Source organism: Vespula pensylvanica, chromosome 10, assembly GCF_014466175.1.
Source record: "Vespula pensylvanica isolate Volc-1 chromosome 10, ASM1446617v1, whole genome shotgun sequence".
Taxonomy (NCBI): Eukaryota; Metazoa; Arthropoda; class Insecta; order Hymenoptera; family Vespidae; genus Vespula; species Vespula pensylvanica.
In genome coordinates, this window is record NC_057694.1 from 7,040,044 (window position 1) to 7,052,543 (window position 12,500).

The window sequence follows — 12,500 nt, forward strand, 5'->3', positions numbered from 1 at the left end:
GTGCACGCTCTCTAACTTTCAGATTACATAGATATTAATTAATCGTTGAATCGATCATTTTCGACCTCTACAGATATTCGATTATTATTTCTCGATCTAATAATAAACCAATAGGAGAGAGAGAACATTTTTATTGACGACCAATCAGCGAATCGAAAAAAACTGTTACGTCTATCGATTGTCCCGTCCGCGATCGTAATTCGTGTCGTATTGTTAGGAAATATTAGATTTTTTCTTTTCAAGAAAATTATTTTTCTTGAACTCTTTCTAACCTTTAACGAAGATTTTTAATAAATTGACGTTATCGAGTACTTACCTTGAAGGGAAATTCGCTTGTGAGAGAAGCTGAAGAGATAGAAAGAGAGAGAGAGAGAGAGAGAGAGAGAGAAAGAGTGTGTGTGTGTGTACCAGAAAAAGAGAAAAGTAGTGTAAGAGAAAAAGAGAGAGAAAGAGATAAGCTTTCGTTCGTACTAAGCTCACGTTACGAGGTTACGTTGTGACGTCGAGCGATAAAATATTTCTCGGTTCCATCTATCCACAGTGGCGAAGGCCACTGGCTCTGGCAACATTAACTTCTACTGACAATGAGAAAGGAGTTGGCTTTTACTCATGGATGCCTTTAATTAACCCTCTGAATTGAACGAATCAATTCTTATTCCTTAAGCATCGTACGTTTGTTTACGTGTTTACCGATAGAAAAAAATCTACAAAAAAGAAGGATACCCAGGTAATTAAATTACATCTATTATATCAATGAACATTTAATATCGATTTAATATCGATATCGATTTTACTATTGATACAATATCTTTTTTTCAATGGAATTCTTTTTTCTCTTTTCGTAAAAGTGAATTTAAAACAACCACGAATTACATTATTATCGTGGCTCAGTCATGTTTGCTTATTTACGATAGAAAATACAGGGAAATAATTCCCTTGGAGAAAGATACGCCTGCAATTAAATTACACCTAGTATTAATGTTTCTATTGGTTTTACAATCGTGCGTAGGACAATATTTCTCTTTCAATGGAATTATTATTATTATTATTATTATTTTTTTCACTCAATGGAGTTACAGGACGTAGTAAAAAAAAAAAAAAAAAAAAAAGGGAAGAGAAACAGAAAAAAAAATAATTAAAAATTTACGAAATTTATTTATCATTACGAATTTAAAGCGTATAGCCACGAATTATATCGATACGGTAAATATCGCGTTGTACTCGCGTTTACGATCGAAAATAGAGAAAATTAATTCCCTTGCGAAAGATTCGCTCGTAATGAAATTACGTCTATTGTTAAACTGATATTTATCTTACAATTATTCAGAGAATAATAGATATTTTTCTCTTGATGGAATTTTGTTTCATCTTTGGTATACAAAAAAGGGATTCATTAAAAATTTAGAGAGTAATCAGGAATTATATATATTAATTCTACAAACACTCCTTCGTGTTTCTTTATTAACGATAGAAAAAAAAAAAAAAAAGAAAAAAGAAAAAGAAAAAAAGAAATGAAAATAATTCCATTGCAAAAGATTCGCTGGTAATTAAATTACACCTACTACTAATATTGATATCGATTTTACTAATACGCGTAGGACTATATTTCTTTCACACAGTGAAATCTCTTTTATCTTAAGTAAAATGAAAAAGTTTATAATAAATTTAGAACATAGCCACTAATTATCAAAGAAATATGATAAGATTGTATCCGGGTTGGCTAGTTAATAAAACTACGATTAAAAATAAAAGATGAAGGAGATAAAGGAGAGGTTAGTTAATGTGTAATATGAAATGTCTTTCTATTGTAAGACAGGAAATATACAGGACTTTTAACGATACTAATCGAATCGATATAAGTGTGTATACATATATATCGTGTGTATATATATTATATATATATATATATATATATAAAATATACATACCTTTTTTTCCCCTTTTTTTTTACTTTACAATGAAAAACGATCCTTGAAAATAATATCGCTGTTATAATAATAATAATTATTATTATTATAATAATTATAATTATAATATGTTATTATTATATTAATAACTATTATATTATTATAATATATGAGTGGAAAAAGAGATTACCATCGATGCATTGTCTAATCTATTTTGAAAGCAACCGAACGAACGAGACTATTCGATTAAATTATTGTAACAGTTGTAAGGCGTCGTGTTCTCTGGCGATAATTTATTAAAATTGACGGAACTTATTACGCAATATTATCTTTCATACATCTCGAACTTGTGCGCGTTATAACGAAAGTTCAAAATCTCGTTCGAGAATATTTTATCGTAAAAATTTGGTAACGTTGTATATTGAAAAAAGAAAGAAAAAAAGAAAAAAAAAAAAAGGAAAAAAAGAAGTGAAAAAAGAGGAAAAAACATATTCGTCAGTAAATGATGGAAGTAATCATAGTGATTAGATCAAAAGTTTGGGTTGGTGGTTAGGTTTCGAAAGAACGTTTCTATCTCGAAGCTTTCTCTCTTTGGACAATATTTAAAAAAACGGGAATTACAGGTATACTTACAATAAATAATCCCGGTAATTCATTTATCGATGTCTGCTACAATTGATTTAGATTGATATATGTATATAAAAAGTATGGTAAGGGGAAATCAGACGCGTTTTTTTTTTTTTTTCTTTTCTTTAGAGATAACGCGTTCGTTCGACTGGAGTTAATTACCGTAACGAGTCTTATCTAAAATATTAAGATAAAAAAAAAACGAAGAAGAAGAAGAAGAAGGAGAGAAAGAGAGAGAGAGAGAGAGAGAGAGAGAGAGAGAGAGAGAGAGAGAGAAAGAGAAAAAGAAAAGAAAAGTAGGAGACATCGATAATTCGATTTTTTATTCTCTCTATCTCTCTTTTTCTCTCGCTCTATCTATCATTTTTTCTTCTTTCCTTCGTTTTCGACGAGGTTACATGTAAACGAAAAGAACGTATTCAGCTGATTATGACTTGATTGATAAACGAATTAAATCCTATTTAAATGTATTCCCCTAATTAATAAATTTTCATCTCGGTTGTACGAATGAGAGAATGGAACCCTCCTTCTCATTCACTTCCCTACGTCGCGTGGTGGGAATAGCAGATTAGTAGATAGTTCGGTGATAACCAAGAAACAGCTGCAGTCTGATTGTATAATGCAGGTGTAAAGGAGTAGTAAAACCGTAGCAGATGTCTGTCGAATTTATCTTTTATATGGTAGAAGGCAACTAAAGAGTTGTTTTATTCTCTTCTCAAATGCGTTTTCACAATGTTCCAGGTAAACTTAACAACGTTTAGGTATCTACCATATACACACACATATATATATATACATACATACATACATATATATATAATATATATTTATGTCTCATGACACGAGCCAAGCGAAACTTTCCACGGGGAAAAAGTAACAGCTAGACTTCCATTCGACTCGATCCTGCAAGACTACCGCCTCCGTCTTCCTTCTTGTTGTTGTTACCTTCTTATGTGGTCTGTGCGATAGATAAAACCCGTAACGGGTCCCACGGTTAAAAAGTATATATCTATGTATATATGCAGTCATGTATATATATATATATATGTATGTATGTATGTGGTACCAGTATACGTTGTTACGTTTACGTCGAGCGTTCATTGAAACGTGTATACAGGGTGAGTCATTTGACTTTACCATTCTGATTATTCTTGGCAATTATATGGGCTTTATTTAGAAGCTATATATGTATTATATGATAGCATTAACAGGTTTATGAACGTTTTTATAACTTATTATAAGTTTGTTCTTTTTTCTTTTTTTTCTTTCTTTCTTTCTTTTTTTCTTCTTTTTTTTCTTTTCTCTTTTTTTTTAAATCTATACCTTTGAAAACTTAGTTGCTATGCCTCACCCTATACGTATATACTTACATATATCGCAATGAAGTTCGCTTACAAATGAGCCACACTCGACTCTGTCTATTTTCCTTCTACTTCTTTTACTTCTTCTTCTTCTTTTTTCTTCTCTCTCTCTCTCTTTCTTTTATATATCCATCTATAAGTAAAACAAGCTTCAATATACCACCACTTGGATAAACGTTTTCTTCGTATTTGCGAAGGAGAAAAGTTACAAGTCTATTTCTTACGGGTAGTCAGAATCAACTGGTTAAATCGTGCCATTGCTAGGGAGAGAAAAGAGAAGAGAGAGAGAGAGAGAGAGAGAGAGAGAGAGAGAGAGAGAGAGAGAGAGAGAGAGAAAACAGCTTTCGAGGGCTAGAACATAAAATGGAAAGATACTTGAAACTTTCCACGTCTCGTTTCACCACCTTCCCTGTCTAACGTTATCTAACATACAAAATCGATTTATTAAACAGATCGTTCTATATTTCTATTGGTAATTTTCCTTCTATGGAATTCTACGTTTATTTACATTTTCTAAGTTTTCCACCTCGGCTTCGTATTATTTATAATTAGATGTGTATATACGTGTTTGGTGTACGTTGAAAATTCAAGGTAATATATAGTTATACACTCGCGAATTTAGCCTTCATGAGAGCCGAGGCGTCACTAATATTTGGAAGTCCCCTCTTTTATAAAATAAATCAATTATTACACGCGTACGACGAAGCGAGATATATTCTATACCTTTGAAATTCGATTAGGTACGTATGTAATCAAAAATAAAATTCTATATCGGTTAGAATCGATATTAAATTAAATTTATTATGTAATACGAAATTATATTTTGTCGTTTAGAGATGGGTCCTCGGTCTTACGTCGTCTCGAGACGACCCTATGTGCGTAATTATTCGTTATGGGCGACGTATATTGTTATGAAAAATATGAAGAAGAAATATTATGATCCTTCTCGAACGCTGAATTCTCGTGACGATAATAATCATTGTTTATATGAATTTGTTTACGATCGGCGAAACTCACGAACTATTCGTTTATCTTACTCCCAATGAAATTCCATTCTAATGAGAGACGCACAAAATGGTTGATATATTTTACTTTCCCTGTTAACATTTAGTTTCGTGTTACTGGGTCAGTGGAAATGTTCAGTCAGAGGCTATTTCGATGACAGTAACCTATATTCCCAGCGGCTTTGCAGTGTCGAACTAAAGATAGAATCTCGCATCTAAATTTTCATTTTGCTCGAGTAAACTTCCTCCCCTTTCGTCTCAATATCTCGTTTCTTAATAACTGATGATAATATACCTGCGAACGTGTAGATATTATATATATATATATATGTATGTAAATATGCATGCATGTATATATGTGTATATATGTGTTGTGTCATGGTTATCTTTGATACGTTATACATTGATAGAATTATTAAAATTATGTATATATATATATATCTACTATACTATCTATATATATGTTTATGATAGTATATCTTATATATTTAAATAAAATATTTTATATATCTGAATGAATGATATATATATATATATATATATATATATATATATATAATATTGAAAATTTTAGTAACGAGTATTAAATACAATTTTGTTTGATATTACAAAATACGTATCTCGACTAATAAATGACGTCAGAAATTTTAATCGAAAAAATACTAATATTATTTATTTATAGTATATGCTTCTTTTTATTCTTCTTTTTTCTCGACGTATATTATTTTCATCGAACGAACTTAATACGTTGTAACTTGAAAAATATAATTGACGTTACGTAAACGTGAAAAAGAAGTCCAAGACTTGCTTTCGGTCTCGGCACGCTATGTCGGGTTGCTTTGAAGAAAAACGCACGATACGCATTTTTATTGCTTTTCCCGTTCTTGCGGCAAATGCATGACATGCATTTTTATCGGGCTCTTTGAAATACGACGTTTAAGTTTTTAAAATATACTCCACATTTTGATTTTATTTCATATAAAAAGATAGAGCTTGGCGATAAAATAACGAAAGCATTTTTTTCATCTTTTTGATTACATAGGTATATATTATATATATACATACATACATACATACATACATACATACACATATATATAAAACGTATGATATTTTTAGTATATAGATCGCGTTTCTTCTCGGTGATGCTCAAAACGATTCGTTTCGGTGTCGCCGTTTCATCACCAACGTTAAATGCTCTTGGCACTGGTAGATTCACGTGGGAGAATAGTTTCGTAAAACGAAAGAAGAGTATTGGTATGGGTAACTAGAAGACTTCTTAAAAAAAAAAAAAAAAAAAAAGAAAAAAGGAAAAAGAAAAAAGGAAGAAAGAAAGGAAAAAAAAAAGAAAAGAAGAAAGAGATCGTCCAAGAAAATTTTTACCCAAGTGACTATGTAAAAAAATATATCTACCAATACTTTTTTTTATAAATATAGGTATATAACCAACTAGCATACACGAAGTTTCCGCACGATCTAACATTCGAGATATTCTTAGACACCATAAAAGCGTGTGTACACATACGATTTCTTTGATATACTTCACTCGAATGTTTTCTATTATAGTACACTACGTTACAATGAGAGAGTGAGAGAGAAAGAGGGGAGACAAGAACGTACGAGTAACACAACATTGTTTTTATCTTACGAGATATTCTCCGATTGTTAGATGCAAAGAAAGAAATAAACAAACGCGTATATGTAAACACGTGCGTATATATACATAGAGAATATAAAAACCTCTAGTGTCCTTCTGGAAGGATCTCTCATAGTAATATTAGTAGTAGTAGTAGTAGTAGTAGTAGTAGTAGTAGTAATAGAGAGAAAAGCTCTTAAGACGGTCGATCGTGTCTCCTCTCTCCAACAAATCGGCACACGGTTCTCTCAGGGTTCTTTGGGTCATGGAATCAATAGAGAGAAAGAGAAAGAGGGAGAGACGGAGAAAGAATATGTGTATGTATGTATGTATATGTATATATAGATATATATATATAAGAGTATATATGTACGAGGAAGAAATAGATAGATAAATAGATAAATAGATAGATAGATAGATAGATAGATAGATAGATAAAGTCTGGTGGTTGCTCGTGCGCATCCCCGTATACGATAGAATCAAAGTGAACGTTAAGTTCAAGTTAGAAACGTACGTACTTACATATAGGAAGCATTAGAAATACATAAATGAATACCTACCTTACTTACTTCCTTTTCCTTCGTTCCTTCCTTCATCTTTTATCCAATACCATAGTCGGTCGCTTTGCTATACTAAAAAATATCGCTTTAGTATACCCGAAAGGCACGACCTGATCGTACCTTTTTGACTCGCTTGTAACCGGTTCGTCCCGTTCTCCGTTTATTTTCTCTCTCTCTCTCTCTCTCTCTCTCTCTCTCTCTCTCTCTCTCTCTTTCACTCTCTATAACTATCTAGCTCGCTTTCTCTCTCTCTCTCTCTCTCTTTCTTTTTCACTCTGTACAACTATCTAGCTTTCTTTCTTTCTCTTTCTTTCTCTGTCTGTCTGTCTGTCTCTCTTTCTTTCTTTTTCATTCTTTGCAACTATTTAACTTTCTCTTTTCCTCTCTCTCTCTCTCTTTTTCTCTTGTGTTCAACCACTCTAAAACTATACTCACTCACTCTCTCTCCCTCTCTCTTTGGTGTTTCTCTATCCATAGTTAGAAACTAATCGGCCAAAGGATTATTACGGGTCATCGGGTGTTCAACCTTCCGTATATACCTAGCACGGTTCGATACCACGAGAACGCCGGCTCGATTATTATAAATAGAGAGTCGCCGAAATGTTTGCGTCATTCGGCTGACGACGACGATAACAACAACGACTATAACGACGACGATCACGACGACGACGACGACGACAACGACAACGAGGATGGAATTAATTGCACCGAGATAATCTCATCAAGAGGATATCGATATTTTCGTCGTTATATTCCTTATCGTTAGTCACATCGAGAACACAAATTCTTTTTCCATCCATTCCATTCTATATATGAATTTTATCGTAATTGATAATTATGATTATTATCATATTTGATAAATCAATAACCGACTGATATCAGTTCTTTATTAGTTTATAGAATTATTTGGAAATTTAATTTTCTTTTTTTCTTTTATTTATTTTATTTTTTAACATTCTTTGCAGATTGATCATGGTACATTTCTTCGAGAGAGAGAGAGAGAAAGAGAGAGAGAGAAAAGGATGGAATTTATTCAATCGATCAGTTCACGATACAAACACAACCACGCGCGATATATATTTCGTTGTAAATATTTTCTTACAATATTTACTATGTATTCTTAGACAATAGGCATCTCTACTTGTTCCGACTAAATCTCGGAAGCTGATTGCTTTGCGAGCGACTGGAGTTTATAATTTTGGAAAGTGATTGAGTCTAATGATTCGCGCGTGTGTGTGTGTGTGTGTGTACGTTCTGTGCGCGCGTGTGTGTATATGTATTGAAAGACTACGTGGCGTAATACTTATTTAACGGTCGGTAATCTCGTATTTCTATTCGTGAGTTGCATTAGAGAAATGAAAATTTCACTTTTCATTGATACCGATCGATTTATAAAATTAACGTATATTATAATAATATTTTTTTTTCTTTTTTTTTTTTGGTGAGACACAGGGTCAACTGAGCGATATTAAAAATTGATTTTTCAATCTTTCCATTAGACCTTAGTCTAATCTGTGCTTTTTTTTTTCGTTTTTCGTTTGATTTTTTTTTTCTCAGATTGTAAAACTACGATTCTAAAACAAGGAGCGTAAAAATGTCTTGGGAAAGGTATGATCGATTATTAAAATCATCTAAGGAACTTTTCCGTCCACCCTGTAGATACAAGAATAACAAAGTTTTCAATGTGTGCGTTAAATATATGTAAATGCGACGTAATACCGTGAAAGGGAATTGTGTTACGTCTTAGAAATTTCTACATAAGAACTTCCTTGAGAATCGCCGATTCAATTTCACGAGAACAAATTACGCTTTGTGCGCATAATTAGAAATATTTTCTAGCGGAATAAGTTTTAGCACTTTTTTTTTCTTTTTTTTTCTTTTTTTATGGGTATGGGGTTTTTTCCCATTTTTTTTTCTTTTTATTTATTTTTCTTTTTTTTCGTTCTAAGAAAACATTGCCGCATAATACACGTGGCGAATATATATATATATATATATATATATATATATGTGTGTGGAACGTGCTATATTATTGTCGTCAGTATAATTCATAAACCTTAAAAATGTTACGATAACACTTAATCTGTATCGACAGGGAAAATGCAACGTACGTACGCGCGCGTGTGTGTGTAATATATACACATATTCATTATATATATATATATGTAGGTAATTCGCAGTGAACTAATATTCATCGTTCAAAAACGGTTCGATGTAAACGTAGCACGTGTCTTTTTTTATCGGATGATTCAGAAAACACTCTCCTCGCTCGTGTATGGCTCACACCGTTAAACGGTGCGCAACGGAATGGAATATTTTTCTACCGTCAAATTGAATTGTCGAAAATAAACCGAAACGTTCAGAGATTATCACGATTTATCCTTAAAACTACATTATCGACAAAAATAAAGATAAAAAAAAATGTAAGAAGGAAAAAAAAAAAAAAAAGAAACATTTATTTATATATACAGATACGTATATATGGAATACGTAATAACTTAATACAATTTTTCCTACAGATTTGAGAAAAACGAGTAGATAACATTTTTGTTTGTTTCTTCTTCGCACCGAAGAAACCCACTTAGCGTCATGGCGCTGATATCAATCGTAAAGGACGTTACGTCTACGTTTACGAACGTACGTACGTACGTAAACTCAGCTTGAATTTTCATTTTTAACAAAACTGTTTTATACGTACGAAGAAAAAAAGGAAAAGAAATTTATTTCTGAAGGTTATTCGATGATATAGAAACCATTTCGTTCGATAACCTTTATCGACTCGTTTGCTCGTAATCGTTTTTCATTCATTGGCTTGCCATTCTATTCTCGTAGAATTAAACAGCCAATAAGGAGTTCCCCGTGAACGTGGATCTATTGCGAATGTAACCTTACGTTCGTATTTTGCTCCTCTCTTGTTTTATAGTTTAATTCGAATGATAGCTGCAGATGGCGCCACATGCTTTGGCTACGTTTACGTCGTACGTCGCTACATCTATCGGCAACACGGTAAACCAATGTACGAGCTGTCCGACGCACAGTATTCAGCATCGTCTTCATAGGACGGCACGTCGCGCGATATCTTTCGCGTACGTGCGAATATTTTTCAGCGAAGGAAAATAAGAAAAGAAGGAAGGAAGGAAGGAAGGAAGGAAGGAAGGAAGGAAGGAAGAAAGGAAGAAGGAAAGAGAAGAAAAGTAAAGTAAAGAAAAGGAAAGAATAAAAAGGGGAGACAGAAGGACTAACAAAACGAACTAACGAAGAGGAAGAATAAGAAGAAATAGAAAGAGAGAGAGAGAGAAAGACAGAGAGAGAGAGAGAGAGAGAGAGAGAGAGAGAGAGAGAGAGACAGGTCGCCATCTTTACGGAAGCATTTATCCTCGAACCAACAATTCACTTGTCGTGGATAATATTACGGAATAATATCGGCTCTATCTCTTTTCGTCCTTCTGTCTGTCCGTCCGTCCGTCTGTCTGTCTGTCTGTCCGTTCGTCCGACAATCGTGCGTTCGAATAATTTGGAGTGATCGATCGGTCGCGTGTAACACGGTGAACGCACATTCGAGCTTTCGTTTGGAGTTTCGTATAAAAGGAAAGGAAGGAAGAGACTTGGACACAACACAGGTTTATCCGATTGGCGAAATTGAAAACCGAAGGTTTCGTTAAATCGATCGCGTGTGTTACACTCTTCGGTGAGCGAGCAAGTAAGTAAGTGAGTGAGTGATTGAGTGAGAGTGAGCGAGCACGAGCAAGTGTGGCAAAGTGGTATTGTAGCTACTATTACTACTACTACTACTACTACTACTACTATTACCTATTACTACTCTTACTGTAATTCGAAAGAGAGACCGGAAAAGAGAAAGCAATATACGATAAACGTATACATGCAGTTTGTTGCCAGCGCGAACGCTTTTTGGCGTTCGATTGGATCATTAAATATTTTTGGAAGAGAGGTGTAGAGAAAAAAAAAGAAAAAGGAAACGAAAGAAGAAGACGAAGTAAATAAATAGAGAAGGAAGATAGAAGTTTCAAATCATAGAGGGAGATAATAATAGTAAGAGAGAAGTATATCGAAGGGTGTCGTTGGATATTCGTGATCGAAAGAAGACGCGACGAGGAGTACCCGGGTGCTGGTGCTGCTACTGCTGCGGTGGTGGTGGTGGCACGAACGACGATGAAGATGGCGCGAGGCGCGGAGGAGGATCTGTGCTGACCCATTTTTTCGCGCGAACAACTTGCCGTTTGTCTGCCGTCCAAAGCGGAGTCCTTGCATTTCTTCTATCAAGGAAGAAAGGGATCTCGGCGTCTGTCAAATCGGTGACGCCCATTGATGGTGGTGTCGAGGGTGACGGTAGTGACGGTGGTGGTTGTTCTATAATAGTAGTAGAAGTAGAAGAAGAAGAAGTAGAAGTAGTAGTAGTAGTACTACTACTAATAATAGTAATAATAATCAAAATAGTAATAGTAGTAATAACAGACGAAAAAGGAAGAAGAGGAAGAATAAGAAGAAGAAGAAGAGGAGGAGAGGGAGAAGAAAAAAAAGAAGAAGAGGAAGAAGAATTAGAAAGAGTTTGGAGGAGCGAACGAAATAGTGGCGGAGGAGAAGAAGGCGGGACGGAAGGAAGAAAGAAAAGAAGAGGAAGAGGAGGAAACTTTAGAGAGAAGGAAGAGGAGGAGGAGGAGGAGGAGGAGGAGAAGGTGGAGGAGGAGGAGGAGGAGACTCTCTCGGTGCAGCGATTCCGGTGACACGGTGGTTGGTGGTGGTTGATGGTTCGTGCTCGTGGCTCGTGCTAGTACTGTCTAGTAGAAATAGGGATATATAGAGAAGAGTAATCAAGATAAAGAAAGGAAAGGAAGGGAAAGGGAATTAATCGAATGGAATTCGATTAACAATTATATAATTGTAATCGAACGTTTTAACGGTGATAATAAAAATTCACGCTCGATCGAAGACCGAAGGATAAAAATAGCGGTAATATTTAGATTGGTGGGTCTCGGTGTTTCTCGGTGAAAATCGAGTTTCGAAGCGTGCCGTAGAAGTGTAAAACGCGGTGCGTGCGTGCGTGCGTGCGTTCGTTCGTTCGTTCGTTCGTTCGTTCGCTCGCTCGCCCGCTCGCGTGTACGTACGTGCGTGCGTGCGTGCGTGCGTGCGTGCGCATGTGGAGGAGGAAGATTCGTTCGCGAGTAACGACGAGTAACGGCGGCGGCGGCGGCGGCGGCAGCGGCGGCGGCGGTGGTGGAAGAAGTGGTGGTGGTGGTGGTGGTGGTGGTGGTGGTGGTGGTGGTGGTGGTGGAGGCGGCGGCGGCGGCGGCGGCGGCGGTGGTGGAGAGTCGGCGGCCTCGTGAAGGCTGGAAGGAAGTTTTTGGTTCTCTCTCGAGGAAGAGAGGGAGAGAGAGAGAGGTAGGATC

The 12,500-nt window shown here is 35.1% G+C and overlaps 1 protein-coding gene and 1 long non-coding RNA gene across 2 annotated transcripts in view; both read left to right on the forward strand.

The window, feature by feature from the left end:
- The first annotated feature begins 9,749 nt into the window (after positions 1–9,749).
- LOC122632303 overlaps positions 9,750–12,500 on the forward strand; it is an 18,731-nt gene continuing 15,980 nt past the window's right edge. Inside the window, exon 1 of the long non-coding RNA XR_006327849.1 lies at positions 9,750–11,046. This is a non-coding gene — a long non-coding RNA (uncharacterized LOC122632303). The remainder of the gene's footprint in view (positions 11,047–12,500) is intronic.
- The window catches only part of LOC122632297 (cAMP-dependent protein kinase catalytic subunit 1), a 2,305-nt gene continuing 2,177 nt past the window's right edge, over positions 12,373–12,500 (forward strand). Inside the window, exon 1 of the mRNA XM_043818951.1 lies at positions 12,373–12,500. This exon is cut by the window's right edge and continues 2,177 nt beyond it. The gene's annotated coding sequence lies outside the window, so the exon portion shown is untranslated.